At 38.6% G+C, this 18,528-nt stretch overlaps 1 protein-coding gene across 2 annotated transcripts in view; it reads left to right on the top strand.

Annotated features, from left to right (window-relative positions):
• PLCH2 (phospholipase C eta 2) overlaps nucleotides 1–18,528 on the top strand; it is a 555,068-nt gene that overhangs the window by 278,243 nt on the left and 258,297 nt on the right. The gene's annotated exons all lie outside the window — the stretch shown is intronic.

The raw sequence follows: 18,528 nt of genomic DNA on the forward strand, positions 1-18,528 counted from the left end.
GCCAGTCTTCAAATTTAGGTGACTACACCACTCTGAAAAAGCAGGGAAAGACATACGGAACAAACTCAAAGGACAGCTATTTGCCTGACTTAGAAGTAAGCGCGCTCGGGTCTAGATGCCCAGTTCCAACCTATGACCAACTCTGTCCTTCTCCTGATAGGAAATAGAATAGATGCTATTATGTTCAAGGATTTTTCCAAAGTTCCAAATGTACACTTGACTGTCTTTATGGCAATGAACTCTGGATCACGCTTAGCCAACAGGTAGCTATTCACCAGAAGTTGAATAATTGCTTCTATTATTCTCACACAGCAAAGTTAGCTTAGGTCCATAGATTTGTAGTACGACAATCATTAGACAGTAACCTCTTAAATGATCTTGCTGTGGAGCAGTGATATCCACAATGTTATGATGGGGTGCTTAAAACCTTTCTAAACAAAGAAAATGTACTATGGAATTGGTGTAGGACAACAGGAGATCTGATGACATAACAAGATTTCAACAACCTAGTCAAACTATTAACCTCTAGAATCTGCAATGAGTTCAAAGCAACAAGTAAAGATTGGTAGATACAGTGTTGATGGAGGTGAACGGCAGATGCAATTTTGCTTCATGTCCACTGCTTTATGACTCTTTTGTAGTTCTCGTAATAGAACATTTACATAGTCTCCACCTCGTTCCTTTTTCATGCGATGGCACTATAGCCTATCTAACAGGGTTCAATGTATTTTCATAGATGTGGTGCAGAATGGTTTGATACTTGCATCTAGACATAGGGTTTACATTAGGAGCATTCACATGCATTCGCTCAGTGCATGCGTTGACTTGTTGAAGCTCAGAGATATGAGTATATGTCCTCAGCAGTCGTCCTCAACTTAGAGCGTTCATTGTGAGAAATTAATAAGTCATGTCTGAGGAAGTGGCGAGGTAAGTGACCATCAACTTTTCTTGGTTTACTGTCCTCGAAATTAAAAACTTCTTCTTTAGCTTTTAACTGGAATTAGACTGCTGTATGCAGGCTGCATGGGACTTTTCAGCTGATGATTTACATACCTGACAAATTTTTAATTATGCAGACATTCTTCTAATTGCATCAACATATAAGTCAGTGAACTTGGAAATTAAATTTGACTTTATTGGACATTGATCTGCTTTGTAGTTGGCTTTTAGTGAGACTAAAAAAAGTTAGAACTTTAAAAAAATCTCATATATAAACTAATATTTAGAACCTAGCATTGAAAGAGCTTTGATAAATGAAAGCTAAATTAAAAAAAATGAAAATGTTTTTTATTTTCAAGTAACATGATATATACTATTCCTTTAATTAGGGTCTAGATGCTAGAGAAGATATATCTTCAGCATGCGATGGGTGATACATTTTAGACGATCATTATACCTTACTGAAATTTAGTTCATCCTGAATGCATAATGAGGTGAGACTTGTTCATCTTGTTAGAAAGGAAGATGGCTAAATATTTATTACTGCAATTTATACGTAATTAATCCATTAAACCCGGTTTGCATAGTCATTTATGGGAACATCAATCGATTTATAGTTCAGTATAAACATTAAAAGGACCAGATGGAAATTGAGCATTTGACCTTTGTGACTTATAACAACGTTACAGGCCATATTCGGCAAGAAAAACTCAACAACTTCCAGTTTAGTAAAAACTACTTTAGAAACTACAGTACTTTAGAAACTACAGGCTTGATTTAAAAATGTGAATACAACAAATTAGCAATTTGTATTATAATTGTTTGTTTTTTTCCTTTTTAAGCTAATTTTAGAGCAGGTTTGCCCAAAAAGGTAGATCCCCATGTGTTTAAAATGTACAACTTCAATGATGCTTTGCTATTCTAAAGGTTGGCAAAGCATCATGGGTAGTTGTAGAGTATTTGGGAATATTCCTTTTGGAAACTTGTTGTTTTCTAAAGAACTGATTATGTTTACCCTTATAAGTCAGGCATGATGCAGATTCCAAAATCATCTATGGTTTCTCGGAGAAAAAAAAAGCGTAAGAACTGTTTTATATTTACTCAGTTTAAAATTCTGAACTTGCTTACAAATCTCTGCATAACCTCTCCTTCATACCTATCCTCCATAATACACAAGTATGTCCCGTCTAGGCCCCTACTCTCTACTGAAGACCTGCATCTATCCTCTGCCCATACTCCTACCTCTGATGCTCACCTTCAAGACTTCTAGGAACTCCCTTTCCTGCTCCGCTAGACTCTCCAGTTTCCATTCCTTCAAAAACTCATTAAAAACTCACTTTTTCAGGAGAGCATATCAGTTAAACTGTTAATAGGTCTTCTCTCTCCACACCTTGGTTCCTTACTTATAAGTGTCATCCAAAAAAAAAAAAAAAACACTAAGCCCTCAGTGAAAACTGTTCTAGCAACCTATTTGTCTAATCCTACCCTTACCTTTTGTGTCACTATAACCCACTCTCTCTAGAATGTAAGCTCATGGAGCATGGCCCTCAACCTCTCTGTTCCTGTGCATCCAACAAATAATTGTCTGTTAGTCCACCCATCGTACAGCACTGTGGAATTTGTTGTCGCTTTATAATAATGATAACAATATTTCTAGTTTCTCTGTTCAGTGCTTTTCCAGCCTCCAGGCAAGTCCTGGGGATCTTGCTTTGGCCACCTTTGTTGTAGTGAATAACTTAATTTACACTTTCTATACAATAACCACTTCATAGTCAATGTATGCATCTCATGATTTATTAATGATGATGAGGACAACCTGCCAGAGACTTTGTAATGCTAAAATATTACCTTGCTAACAGCTATGAATCCTATTTTCTAGGCTAATGGAAAATGTTTTAAAATTATTTATAGCAACAAATATCTGAATGCATTCTAAGATGTACAGAAAATCCACATTTCCTTTTTGCACACTCTACTTCTGCAGTGACAATCCTATAGAGAGTCTATTTGCTCAAGCTAGTGGGGGATATATTCTTCAGAAATTATTACAGAGTATTTCTCTCTCACGTCTATTTTTTGGTTACTTTTTGGTTACCTTGCTGTGACCAAGTGCCAATAGTCGGTATCTCCACCAAGAACAGTTCAGCAAGAGTAATTATAGCCCAGTTAAATAGCATCATCCGAGTCACGATGAAGGGTAAAACAGACACTTTAATTAATAACTTGCACATATTTATACAGTCATTCTCATTTGGGGGTCAGCAACCCAAACAATCTAATTCCACTACTAGACACCAGGGTGTCTTACAATAATGTCCTCAAAATGGATAATGGCCCATAAGTTATCCTCAAGATAGTTCAGAGAGCTCTGGTTTAGAAGTGCTACCTGTCCACAAAGTGCTTGGAACGGAGGTGTCTGGCCTGAGTAATCACCAGTTGAATTTTGACCGGTCCTCAACCATCTTCCCATCTCATGCAGGGTTCAAGACTGATTGGTACCAAGTCCTGGTGTCACATAATGGCTTCTCCGAGCCCTAAGGAGCAACTAAGTTTAGCAACTAGCCCTAAGGAGCAACTTGAAGGTCTGTGGGGGCTAGTTAGGCCAAGGCTAGGCTTCGTTATGTCCTGTAAAGTCATGGCACATCATGTAGGGGCAAACATGGTGATAAAAGCTCTTTGTGGAGTTGTTCAAGTGGTCGGGTCAATCCATCACACTTACCTAACAAAACAAGCATGATTCCTTGTGAAATATACAAGTATTCCATTTGTGCCATATAGACAAACTTTTTTCTCCCAACTGATTTAGGCTGTGTCATGCCTTTAAAGTATAGGATTTGTGGGCAACAGTTATAGAAAAAATGAAGTTGGTTATTCTGACTAAACAAAGGATAATAGGTCACCACTAAAACTTGAGGAAAATAGATTTTTCTTAGAGAGTTCTTAGCAGAAAAGATAGGATATTATCTGCTTAGGGAGGTTAAATTATCAAATTCTGTGAACCTCTTTAAAATGATCTGCATGTCTTGTGGCAAAAAAAAAAAGAATATCCATAGCTATAAAAGATCAAATCCGCATTTTAAACATTCTAGGAGAAATCAGATTGTCACTTTGGAGTCTAGAAGGAATATTTTCAAAGTTAGTTTCTCATCTTCTTGTGGATCACCAGTAGATGCCAAAATGTGTGAAAGATGCAAGATAATGTAGTGGTATCAATGTCATAATTTTATAACCATGTAACTATTTAGTGATGTCAGTAGGGCAAACTATTCCTTTAAGATTCCAAGAGCGATATATCAGTTCTTCAAACCTCTCATGTACTAAATTACAGAGTCATATGTGGGTTTTAAGAAATGGTAATCAACAGAGTATTCGTTAAAGGACATTTTCCAAGAAGATGGCTGAACTCGAACACATCAATTTTTGTTCCCCCAAAAAACAAGGATTCTGCTGATGTGACTTTTCCAATGCGGTGCATAGGAGGCATGCCCTCAAATCCTGTTAACAAATAACAGGATTTGCGTGCTTACTTCCCACATACCGTTTGGAAACTTTACCTCGCTCCATACTGGGAATAAATTCGACCGAGAATGATCTACGCAGCATGCAAGTACAAGAACATTCATACTTATCAAGACTTGTTTGTGCTCAAGTGGTGAAGCTAATAGTTAACGGATGTTATGTTGCTATTGTGATAAAACATTGGTTTGAGAATGCTCTGGATGTTAACAAGAAAATATAAACAGAAGCTAAATGAAGCTTAATGTGTGTAAGAACATTTTATTTGGCACTTTCAAACTTTATGTGTATTATCATGACATTATCATCTTTAACCCCTTAAGGACAGAGCTTCAGAAGTAAAACAACAGCATGACGGAAGATTTCGGTCATGTGTCCTTAAGGGGTTAACATAATAAAACTGCATTACCCTTCTGCAAAACATTTCTAAATGTGTGTAGATGTAGAAGATAAGGAATGGTAAACAAAGTACTATAAGAAATATTATCATTGTGGGGTTCTAGAGACATCATAATCCAAGAGACTGAAGTTCGATGGTTTATAGACGACTTCGGAACCCCTCAATGGCATTATTGTCCCATGACATTTTCTGGTTCCTGTTATACATATACTTTATTTAAAAAAAAAGTTTTGTTCCTTATGTTTTTTCCATATTCATTGATTGATACAGACAGAGAGAGAGAGTATACGTCACTGTGGATCATGTATTATGGAAAATTAATGCCAGTGAAGGGTTCTGGAGACATCATACTAAACCGCTAGACTGATAGTCGAGTGTAGTGTGTAAGGGTATTGTAAGGGTTAGTGTTCAGTGATAGTGTAGTGTGTTAGGTAGGGTAATGAAAGTGTTAATGGGCAGACTAGTGTGTTAGAATTGTGTAATGGTCAATGTTCAATGATAGTGTAGTGTGTCATGGTAATTACAGTGTTAATGTGTAGTGTAGTGTGTTAGGGTAGGGAAGGGGTTAAGAGGAAGACTTCTATAAGGGCAGCAATGAAATACGGGATTCTAAAATGTGACCGGGCCATTGCAATAACAGGCACATCATGTAATGTTGAAAGTTATTTATATAAATGTGAATAACGTTATAACTGCACTTTATGTTTGAAAACAAATGTTCTTGACTGTATTCTTTTTGAGCGATTTCTAAGTCTAATTGGTTAATGCTTGATTTTCCGTGGCAATATTAATGAAGTGTGATTCATGGCTCCCAATTTGTGAACCTGATATTTAATTGTAATAGTTTATACCAGCAGAGTTGTCTCATAGCTATTAGCTGCATCTTCTGCTTTCTATTCTTCTCAAATAAAAAGGATTACTTTCATCTGTCATTTCAAGGAGCACATGCAAGCAGAGACTATCCTGATTACACTGTCTAAAAAAGACACAACATTTAATAAATCTACCACGAACGCCTTCTTTTCAATGAATTAATGACAACGAAAGAGAGCTACTTTGCACATTTAGCCTCAGCCTAGGTCAGGGGTAGGCAACCTTCAGGATTCCAAATGTTGTGGACTACATCACCCATAATGCTCTTGCAGACATCATACTGGTAAAGCATCAGGGAAGATGTAGTCCAAAACATCTGGAATGCCGAAGGTTGCCTATCCATGGCCTAGTAGCCATGGGGCTAGCTATCCACAGTAACATGGATTTCAAGGGGTTAACTGCAAAGTAGAGTCATTGCGATGTATGTGTGCAAATTGAAGATTTCTGTTACATATTTAGAACAGTTTTTCTACAATGCTGTAGTATTTTCAATGAATAGATGCCATTTTTTAAGGTTTAAAAGGGGTTATGCTTTAAAGTGGTGATTTATAATGAATTTAAAGTGAGTTTCAAAATTTTAGCAAAGCTATCTGAATTAGAAACAAACATTTAAGTCAATGATTTCAGTTTGGCTATTTAGACATCATATTTAAAATTCGCTTTTACTTCGATTTGAACTACTGACAATACTCACTTTAGTGAATAAATCTCTATGTGCTCCAATAAATCACTAAAAAAAGTTTTAGGACTTAAAGCTTTATTAGCTTTATAATTATCAATCCCTCTTTTCTATTCTAATGTCCTTCTTTTGAAGAAACTCCATATTGTTGGTGTTTCTGAGTGTATAACAGAGTGACAGCCATGATACTCACAGTAATTGGTCTTTAAGCTGCAATAAATGTGTTTAGATATCAGTCATTGTAAAAAAGATAATAATAAGGAGGGTTAGGTGCTCTCTATATAGCCAAAAGGGGTGAGGCAGCAGTGAACCAGCAGGATTTCCCAATGCCTGCTTGTAGTGAACAGAAATGCGAAATAAAAAAGGTGGTAAACCGCACCAAAATACTGCTCAAAAGTCATACATAGTCAAATATAGTCATACATATTGATCTTGATTAATACAGCATAGTAAAAAACCTCAAGGGAAACACAAAAGGTACAAACAATAGTGCAATATGCTATAATAAGTAGATACACATATGTGTGGAATTTTAGATAAAAGGCAAACTCACACTTTACAGAGCTGCTAAGAGCTCTGCTGTATATCGCCTGGACGGTACAATCCCCGTCTTAGGATATGTAGATGTTGATGGTATGGGATATCCAAACACAGCCACCATATGTGGGAAGAAAAACAGAATACAAACTCCAATTGTACAGTACGAAAGCCCAAATTTGGAATAATAAAAGGTAAATTTCCAGAGCAATAATTTGCTCTGGTGGTAGTGGCTTGTGGTGGTATAATCCCCACCAAAGGATATGTGGATGTAGCAGGAATCCAACAGCACCAGAAAGGATGATAAAATTAAAAGGAATGGATAAAAAACTAAACTTTATTGCTAAAAAAAACAATATCAAATATAAAATACAGCTTCCAATCCTTCACTTGACGCGTTTCGCCCTGGTTTGGGCTTTGTCAAAAGTGTGGATGTGCTTTATATTCCGCCCGACATTTATAAGGGGTCATTAAGCATTATTCTTGCTTGCAAATCTCTACACAATGCAACTCCAACCTTAGGTATCCTCTCTAATACACACGTATGTGCCGTTTAGGCATCTAAGCTCTTCCGAAGGCCTACGCGTACCCTCTTTTTGTACTCTCACCTCTGATGCTCGCCTTCAAGACTTCTTTATGGCTGCACCGTTCCTGTGGAACTACCTTCCCTTCTCTGTTAGACGCTAACCCAGTCTCCACTCCCTGAAATAATTGAAAACTCATTGAAAACTAATTTCTTCAAAAATGCGTATCAATTAAACCGTTAATAGCACCCACACATAGTGATGTCCCGAACGGTTCGCTGGCGAATAGTTCCTGGCGAGCATAGCTTGTTCGCGTTCGCCACGGATGGCGAACATATGCAATGTTCGGTCTGCCCCCTATTCGTCATCATTGAGTAAACTTTGACCCTGTACCTCACAGTCAGCGGACACATTCCAGCCAATCAGCAGCAGACCCTCCCTCCAAGACGCTCCCACCTCCTGGACAGCATCCATTTTAGATTCATTCGGAAGCTGCATTCTTTTTTTTTTTATTATTTTTTTTTTTTTTAGACAGAAGTGTGTTATATTTGAGCATGCTAGGCTGAACGTGCGTATATCATGGCTAGTTGCACTGAGGGTATGAGTATATAGCAGTACATTGTTGTGAAAGGTGGCTGTCATGTTTAGGGTATAGCTTGCACGTTATCAACTGTGTATTTATATCAGCAGCTCTACCACTAGTTATAAATCAAGTGTGAGTCGCCCCATGAGATGAGACTAGTGAATAACATAATACATGAACGATTAAGGTAAAGGCATGTAAGGAACTACGACAATAAACTCTTTAGGAGGTGAAATAATGACACGTTTAAACGCTTGCTACTTTACGATTAGTTAATATGCAGAGAGCAGTTCATGATCAAAGGCATGGTGTGGAGGATCGGCTATACTGGGACATGCTTGGCAGGCTGCTGTTTACTGTTTGTGCTCATCCGATCCCTTCTGGGCGCCAGGTGCAGACCCTGGGAGTCCCTGATACCTGGAACAACAAAGGCAAGTCTCTGGCTGAGTGCCGGGTTCACGGCTTGAGGTGGTGGAAGCTTGTTTTGTCGGGTGGTCGGATCTGTCCCGGTGGTGCTTCACGTCCGGTGCGGGATTGTGGTGGCTTAAGGTGGAGGTGAGTGTTTGACGCAGGGCAGGCTCTGCATTTCTGTTTGTGCCTCCGGTCCCGTCTTCGACGCCTTTTGCGTTGGTGGATTCTAATGGGGACTGCTTCGCTTAGCTGTGGTGGAGCTTGTTGGGGCTGTGGTGGAGCTTGTTGGGGCTTCCTGCTTGTTATTTGCTTCCAAAATTGATTAAAGAGTTTGTCCAGCTTAGACTCAATATCCTGTCATGCTTTGCTGGTACCAGGAGGACACGCAGCTGCCGCCATATTGGGAGAGTCGCAGATTAGTATTTCAGCCTGGACGGCTGTGCTCTGTGCGTCCATTAGCTCCAGACAGCCTCTCAGGGGTGGACCGGGATAACCCCCACTGGTCCGAGGGGGGTAACGGAGCTCCTGCCGGGAAGTAGCTGCTCCTGGGCATCCCAGGATCGGGAGATCGTCCGCCTCTCCCGCCCGGTGAGCACCAGGCCACACTTGCCACGCGGAGGTAAGTAAGACTCTGTCGAGTTGCTGACCACTATTAAGCATGGCGGGTCGGTCAGGTAGGAGCAACATTGCTGGGTCATCCTCTTCTGGGGTGAAATTCGCTTGTTGATAGCTGCTTAAAGTGAGATATTGAGGGAGCTCACACGAAGTGCGTCTTTCCTCCATGACAGCTAGGCCCCGCCCCCCGGAAGCTCCATTCTTAGTGAGAGGAGGGACAGTGTAGCTGCTGCTGATTTAATAGGGAAATCGATAGCTAGGCTAGTGTATTCAGTGTCCACTACAGTCCTGAAGGACTCATCTGATCTCTGCTGTAAGGACAGCACCCCAAAAAGCCCTTTTTAGGGTAAGAACATCAGTCTGCTTTTTTTTTTCCTGTGTAATCTAATTGCAGTTGCCTGCCTGCCAGCGTGTGTGTCAGGCTCACAGCGTATACTGTGCCCACTTGCCCAGTGCCACCACTCATATCTGGTGTCACAATAGCTTGCATTTAGAAAAACAAACACTTTTTTGACAGTAATATAATAGCAGTCAGTTTCCTTCACACGTGTGCATTTCAGGGCCTGCGAGGGCACAGTGCAACTCATATCTAGTGTAACAGTAGTGTACATTAAAAACACAACTAGAAATTTGACTGTGAAATAATAGCAGTCAGTTTCCTTCACAGGTGTGCGTTTCAGGGCCTGCCAAGGCACAGTGTCACACCAGTGCAACTCATATCTGGTGTAACAGTAGTGTACATTAAAAAAAAAATAGAAATTTGACTGTGAAATAATAGCAGTCAGTTTCCTTCACAGGTGTGCGTTTCAGGGCCTGCCAGGGCACAGTGTCACACCAGTGCAACTCATACCTGGTGTAACAGAGGTGTACATTAAAAAGAAAACTAGAAATTTGACTGTGAAATAATAGCAGTCAGTTTCCTTCACACGTGTGCATTTCAGGGCCTGCCAGGGCATAGTGTCACACCAGTGCAACTCATATCTGGTGTAACAGTAGTGTACATTTAAAAAAAAAAATACAGGGGGCTTGTTGTCACCTTTTGGGGACCCTTGGTGTTGTACGTGGCTGGGTGGAGGAAGAGACCTTCAATGACATCAGTGAGGACAAGGAAAGGGACATGGCTAGCTTGATATCCAACCATGTGCAAATGGGGAGTTTGCGGTTGTGCAAATGGACTGTTTGCGGTTGTTTGCGTTGCGTTAAACGGGGAGTTTGGTCTGTCACTGTGAAGCGGGCATAACCCTTACACTACCTGATCGATACAACATCATACCTGATGTTTTAAAGCATGTTATTCCAAACAATTTAGGAATGTTAGGTGATTTATGCCCTTTATGGATTAAAACCAGACTCTGCATCAACTATGTAATTTTCCATGGGAGTTTTGCCATGGATCCCCCTCCGGCATGCCACAGTCCAGGTGATAGTCCCCTTGAAACAACTTTTCCATCACTATTGTGGCCAGAAAGAGTCCCTGTGGGTTTTAAAATTCGCCTGCCTATTGAAGTCTATGACGGTTCGCCCGTTCGCAAACATTTGCGGAAGTTCGCGTTCGGCGTTTGCGAACGGAAAATTTTATGTTCGCGACATCACTACCCACACACCTTAATTCCTCCTCTGTCATTTAAAAAAAAATACACTATCTTCAGTGAATACTATTCTATCAACCTACTTTCTACCCCTACCCTTACCTTTTGTGTCACTATACCCCACTCCCTCTAGCATGTAAGCTCATCGAGCAGGGCCCCTGAATCCCTCTGTTCCCATGTGTCTGGTTACAAATACGTGTCTTTTAGTCCACCCATTGTACAGCACTACAGAACTTGTTGGTGCTATATAAATAATAATGATAATAATTACACAAAGGCTGACAATGAGTGAAGTATCCTCTTCTTTTTGAGTAGCATACACACAGTCATCAAACCATGACTATATCTCAAAGCAGACACTACCTGTAACCATCTCTGAAACATGTCATAAATAAGTGAAATAAATGACAGGGAATACAGCATTTTCACTCCTCCTGTGCAAGACTATAAAATGATCGTGCTGGCTTGCGCTAGCAACTGAATTACAATTTTACAGAAATGTAATTTCTAATTTTGATTTGAATCCAAGGCCTTTGCCTTTTATTTGCATGAAGTTTTTTTGTAGCATAAATGCAATTATTGCAAGTTTTTTTTCACAATTATCAAAACAGAGAGAGTGCTGTAGGAGGTACGAGGCTGGTTTTGTTTGACATGATCCGGCATCCCTCTGGTGTTAGCCTATATAGCCAGCAGCTGTCTCTTGAATAAAATGGGTCCCATCGGAATTCTCACCACAAGTAACCTGCTTTCTGTTTGCGTATATTTTCCTGAACTCTCCATCAGAGAGTAAAAGGGAAGAAAAAAAAAACAGCGATCACCCACAGGAGACAATACACAGAGCTGGCTGAAAATAAAGAGTTAACGACGGGATTATCCCAGGTGGTCTGGTGTTATAGCAGCAGTGAAAGACTGATACTGTACATTTCATTTACCTCCTGTTCTGTTTAGCTCCCACCTGTCAGTAATAGCATATCCCTATTACTCTAAATGTTTCATCTACAAGAACTTTCTTTGTTACATTTGGATCTAAGTTAGCAAAGCAATGAGAAGCCTAGAGATGAGTATTAATTTGATCTTCACCGTTTCCTAGTGGTGTTGCCTTTTATAGCTTCTGCTACAATATGGAAGACTGGGTTAACATCCGATGTCTGAGCCCTGATGAAGGTAAGAGAATAGATACGCATCAGGAGACGATTTCTGATTCAGCATTTGAACACTGTGTTCTCTTAAGACCTGCATGATCACAGCTCTGGGTGATATGCTCTATGGAAGAACTCAGATAGATCTGAATAAATTGGTGCACAGTATCTTCTACAGAATAAGATAACAATGAACACAAATGAGGGCATAGGAATGAAAATACATTCTATTTTCGGAAAAAGAGATGAGAAAGGTGAAATGGATGAACCAAAGTTCGGTCACAGGTTTAGATAACGATATCTTACTTGTTCGGTTCAGCTGAAAATGTCATTTTTGTTGCAGGTTTTTTTTCCCTTAGTTTAATTTATATAAGAAGTTAAGTTTGAACTCATATTGTGCATCCTGCAATTAAGAGGTAATATGTGCTTTTCGAAAGTTCTTTAAACTCATTTATTGTCACTTTAAACTGAAATGGATTACTGTATATAAATCTCGCCGAAGGGAAGATGTTTAATTGGGTTACTTATTGTGTAAGGCATTGTGCTAATGCAATCCATATTCTAACCAAGTTGTTATAAATAGTACTAGGATGACAGATATGTAAACATGACGTCTTTAGGGAAACACAGTGCAGGTACACTGGGAAGTCACAAAGAGATCTCCTTGCCATTGCATTGTAAATGTCTGCTTTCATTTAAATGGATACATTTATATATAGAAAACGCTTCTTCTAAGAGTAGACTTAGAATTTAAGGGGTTCCAAAGAAGAAATGTTAAAGGAACCATATCTTGCACAACGATGGAATTTTAATATTACAGAAGCAAAAAAAAAAAAAGGAATGTTACAGCTTATAAAGTTGTTTTAATATGGTGATGTAATAATAATTATTGTCATTGAATGTGTATTTATAGAGCTCCTTCCCTGGGGCTGTACAACGGGCAGTCAAAAAATATAATAAACTAGCGAGATAATAACTACAGACATATAGGAACCCTGCTCGAGGGAATGGTTCCAACAAGTTTATGGTACACGGTACACTCCATTGACTTTATTCACAAAAGCTCGGCAATTGTGATCACAATATTTTCATATTTATTGATTAATGTGATACAACTTTTGAAAATATAATAAGCGTGAGCCCAAAAAATGCTTTAAATAATATCATTTTGATCTCATATTTTTGTAGAAAGAGCTGCGTGGCACATATGGGCTGGTTCGCTAAATTAAGAATTAGGAAAAATTGCCAAAGGAGTTGCAAAATTAAAACCGGAGTAGCTGGCATGGAAAGCAGTCGAACTCTTGGATTCTTCGATTCTGGTGGTTGTGGTCAAACATTTGCAATTCAACAAAAGTAGAATAGACTCTATAGTGTCTACATACTGAATGCAATAGTTTGTTTTGTAATCATTACTATCATACTTTTTGGTAGATTTTTCAAGACAAAATAGAGAATTTTTGGGTACAAGTGCTAAACGTTGTTAGACAGTCTACCGGTTTCCATAGTGATTGCTCCTTGTTTGGTAATTTTCCCCCAAATAGAGCTTCCCTTTATGGCAAGCCATTGGTTTTTATGTTTGTTATGGTAGGAGCATACAGCATACAAATGGAATGGTCTAGTTTAGTATAATTAGCTCTGTTTGGCATTGGTATTGGCAGGCAAATTTTATTTTTATTTTCCGTTGAGTTTTCCATTAACTGCTTATATCACTGTATAATCTGAATTATTTTACAAATCACAAGATGCCTTCCGAGTGATACATGTATCTTGCATCCAGTGGAGGTTACATTTCCCAAAGCTCCAGGATGCCCAGAGAGTTAGTGCTATTTAGTAGATTTAAAGGTCAATTTGGCAGACAGGTCTGTTGGCTATAAAAAATATGTTCTATGTTGTTTACTAACATGTCTGCAAGTACACTTCCAAGCAACTTTAATAGACTTATATTCTTACATTGTTAAATTGGCATTGGTACTGCTTATTAATTTGATAATATTTGTAAAACACCTACAAGATCACGCTACCCACCCCCTGAATCCCCAAGTCTCTCACAGTTTAATAAAGATGTACTAAGCAATAATTACTATCTTATTAACCACTTGGTGGTAGAAATAACTTTGAAGGTACAGTTTCATTTAGACAACTATACGTAGACCAGACAAGCTCAGTTCAAAATATATTGTTTATGTTTGCAGAGATCATAGAAGTGATACAAAAATAATAGAAGACTATACATCAAACTGATAATATCAATGCTTTTGTTTTCCTTTGAATTGGTAGAATAGTTTTCTATACTTTTTTTTTATTCTTTATTTAAAAGTTTTTAAAGGGACCCTCTCTGCACCATTTACAAAATAGAGTTGTTTATTATGGTACATAGTGTCAGGGCATTGCACCATGAATTTCAAATGTAAAGTCAAAATAATCAAACTAGAAGCATAGCTGACGTGTAGAATGTTCCTAGATTAACCCCTTAAGGACAGACGACGGATATATTCCGTCATGATTCCCTTTTATTCCAGAAGTTGTGTCATTAAGGGGTTAACTACTTAGGCCTTTTTGAATTCCTGACAATTCTCACTGTTATGAATAACCCAGTAAGTCTTACATTGTTTTCAAATAATTTTACCTACAAGCATTTTCATGGACATTTATTGCCAATAATATACATTAAAAACAATGAAAATATTATCGAGAGATAATGGCCAGTGATATAAAACATCCGAACCGACACGACATCCATACCAAGGATAAGCCATGGTTGTAGAGCAGGACTTTCACTTTGTATGTAGTTAAAGTCAGCAGAATAAAGTAATATTCACAATTGTATCACCTGGTAACAGATATATTCCATACATCCTGGTAGATATCAATATGTGCGATGAACACGCCACCGGGCTTATAACAACAATGGCAAAGTATGTTTGATAGAAATGAAAAGCCGTTCAATATTTGTAATTGTATCAATGTGTTTAGAGAGTTTAAATACAAGAGAACCAGCTTTCGGAACTCTGAGTTTGTTAGAATTCTGGCTTTTCTGCAGTCTTTGAAATTTGCTCCATGCATTAGTGTACAACAATATGTATATGGGAAAAGGGGCCACTGTTGAATGTTTGCCTGGTCCCTCTTTTAATCCACACAGAGTTATTCACTAAAGTGATAATTGTCATGAATTCAAAGTGAATTTCAAGGCCAAACATTCTCTAAGTCCGCTATACGTCCAGTTCAGCTACTTTGAATTCATGTTGAATTCCCAACAACTCTCCGTTTAGTAAATTACCCAAGCAGTTTTATAATGAGTCCAGTCCACACTTATTTGGACATACTAATCTACTATTCACTGTCACATTTTCTGTCACAGCTGAGCTGATACCTAATTCTAACTAAATTTGCCATAACTTGCCAGAACTAATGGCATAATATTGCTCTTTTGAGGGTCTTAAAATAATTTTTTGGGGGATTTAACATTATTTCCAATGATTTCTAGTATCCTAATCTGGTGAGAATTTCAATGTTGTTTTTTCTCATATTATACTTTCCCCTCTCTAGAGATATCTGGTTAAGCCCAGCCTTTTCTAAGATTCATAGTTGCAAAAAGAGAAAAAACGAACCGCACTCCAATCATGTGAAGATCCGGGTGCTAAACTGGACCGAGGGCCAGCCCCAGCCCCAGTGAGTAGATATCAGTGGTAGAAAGGAGATCCAGGCACTCCATGTATTTCCAATTGTATTTATTAGGATAAGTGGGACATCACAATGTTTCGACCCCTGAAAGGGTCTTTCTCAAGCTTGCGGTTGCTGTGTTCCACTTATTCTAATAAATACAATAGAAGATACTTGGAGTGCCTGGATTCCTTTTCTACCACTCTTTTCTAAGACTCATGGCTGATTTATTTCTAAAGTTTTTCCTCAATTATCATTATTCAGTGAGTTTTGACCTATGTTTGTGTGTCAGGTTGCACTATCCTAACAGTTATACAAAAGAGATAAAATTAAACAATAAAACAATACTAAGCCTCTCGAGGAAAGAGCAGTACAGTACCAATCAATCTCCCTTTGCTTCCCCAAAAAGCCCATGTGTTTTATCACAGTTATATCTCTTTACTGTCACGTCATGTGACCCAACCCACGTTTCCAATTAATAGATGAAGATGTCACATTATTATGGTATCATGTGATGCCCCTTAATATGCTTCTATGCTGATGATATTAACAAAAATAGTATTTTAATTTTTTTAATACATAGCTAAATTTGGCTTTTCTCAAATGTATAAAGCAGATGTTAAAGATTATCCTGAGTAGAATTGCAATATTATTTCTTTTGTATTATAGAATTTTGTTATGGTTTGTAATATATAATTGTATTATAGTTTGCGTGTTAGACTTGTATTCTAGTTTGAGGCTGCTCTGATACTACCTAAGAAAAAAAAAAGCCACCACATATTGAAGTCTGTAATAATTAAGTTTGCTCTGATGCAGGTGCACCTGTGTAGCCTGGATGTACTATTGGAGATGTTTCTTGCAATGCGTGTGTATCTTTCAGCCAGCGGGTGTCATTGCAGGCCAGCAGAGGGGAATGTTTGGCAATCAGTACTTGATGACATGTGGCAATAAATGATTAGTGCAGAGCAGCTACAAAGCAAATTACGCGCAATTTGCATTATTGTAACCTGTAGCATTTATATTTCTAACCTATGTAATTAAGCCCAGGGCACTGTGTACATCGCAGATACAAATTATTGCAGTGTATATCGAATTTTGTTTTGCATTCACACAGTGCTATACAAAATGACCTTGACACTTGTATTGTCTATAATGTGACCCTTGAAAAGCAGATTTAATAAAACACATAGTCTTGGAGCTTCCTTCCAGGTGCCACTAAGCACTAATGTTATATTTATATCACGGTAACACCTCCGGGATTTAGTTCCAAATTAACCTGATTCTCAGGGTTGAATAAAATAGATATATTTTTCATGTTATGTTTCTGGATAAGTTAAACAGAGGTGAGAAACACTGTATCTCATACGTACTGTGAGGATACATGTGAAAAGCTGTCAACGGAGTAGGATATTATGCTGTATATACACATTTATAAAAATCTAAACGAGGGGGGGAGTAAGTGACCTGTCATCACTTCTGACATTTATATGATACATCTCCTAGAACTGAGAGGATTCTTCATTTATCTCAGGAGTTCTGAACCCCACACTAATTCTCCATGTGGTTTTATTGGATCTTATTTGCTGGAACAGACACATCATGTTCATCAGATAGCTGCCCACAACAAAATGGCTGCCGTAACGGCATTGCTAATGGAGAATTCCTTTTGGTACTGTGAGGAGTCTCTAATGAAGGCGCTTTGTTGGATTTATTTTGCTTTATATTATGTTAAAATCTTAACATGGATAACAGAATCAATAGTACAATTAAGGAATGGGTTACTCAGCTTTTGCCCTGTACTTAATTTGGATCATTGAAAAAAAGGTAAAAAACTATTCATGTATTCAGAATTAAGTTGGATCAGTAGTGCTTATAAGGGAAAAAAGTATATGATCCCCTGCTGATTTTGACATGCAAATCAATTGATAACTTTTTTGACATGCGTTCTTCTGGATTTGTTTTTGTTATTCTGTCTCTCACTGTTAAAATACACCTACCATAAAAATTATAGACTGATCATGTCTTTGTCAGTGGGCAAACGTTCAAAATCAGCAGGGGATCAAATACTTTTTTCATTTTGTTACATGGCATACTGTGCACTTTTCATAGTTTATAGCCTGTGTGGGCATCCTGCAGCTGTTTCCACCAGATTACATCTCCTATTATGCTTAATAATTTTAGCTGACAAAGAATCTTGGGAGTTCCAGGTCCTCATCATTCAGACTGTCACATTTCCCATATCTTACTCTTTGATGCACACTTCCCATGCCCCCCTCTCCTACCCAATGGCACATGGTTAAAAACCCTTTAATTACTTGCCAGATTCCAGCACCAACATTCTTCTGCGCTGGGTCAGCACTCCGCCTCCTCCAGCATCATCCGATGGAGGGGACCTATTGCACATGCGCTGCAAATGCCATGCGCACATTAGGCCCTCCCCAAAGGTAAGCATTGAATCAATATTCCCATGGAGGATTTCACTGACGCTGGATGTCCTCTTGCATAGCGTGTGTCATTTATGGGACCATGAGTCCGGTAAACTCCCGGAGGTGCCTCTCGTGGCTGTCTGGTATACATACTTAGTGCTGCATTGTGAACATTGCAGTTTCTCAAAAACTGCATTGACTTACATTGCAGGACTAGGGGGGCAGGGACACTGCACCCAGTCCATGCACCCAGACAATGAGATGAAGGGGTCTGGATGCCTATAGTGTCCCTTTAAGGTTTATACATTATGAGCACAGCTTATTTATGTCCCCAACTAATGCCCTCTTTGAGTACCTTTAAGGTTTATACATTATGAGCACAGCTTATTTATGCCCCCAACTAATGCCCTCTTTGAGTACTTATACATATTTTTAAGGGATGGCCACAGTCATATTCTATATGACTTCTTCTGTTCCCTAAACCTCAATTCGTGGTGAACTAGAATCGTACTGCAACATATAGGCTACCATAGCGAGGATACGACTATAGCTGACTTAGATAATTTTTCCAAATCGTCTATTTTTGCCTAATTCAGTTTTCAGTTTTAGTGTATGAAACCTCTGCATGTTACAGATT

Source organism: Pelobates fuscus, chromosome 11 (assembly GCF_036172605.1).
Source record: "Pelobates fuscus isolate aPelFus1 chromosome 11, aPelFus1.pri, whole genome shotgun sequence".
Classification (NCBI taxonomy): Eukaryota; Metazoa; Chordata; class Amphibia; order Anura; family Pelobatidae; genus Pelobates; species Pelobates fuscus.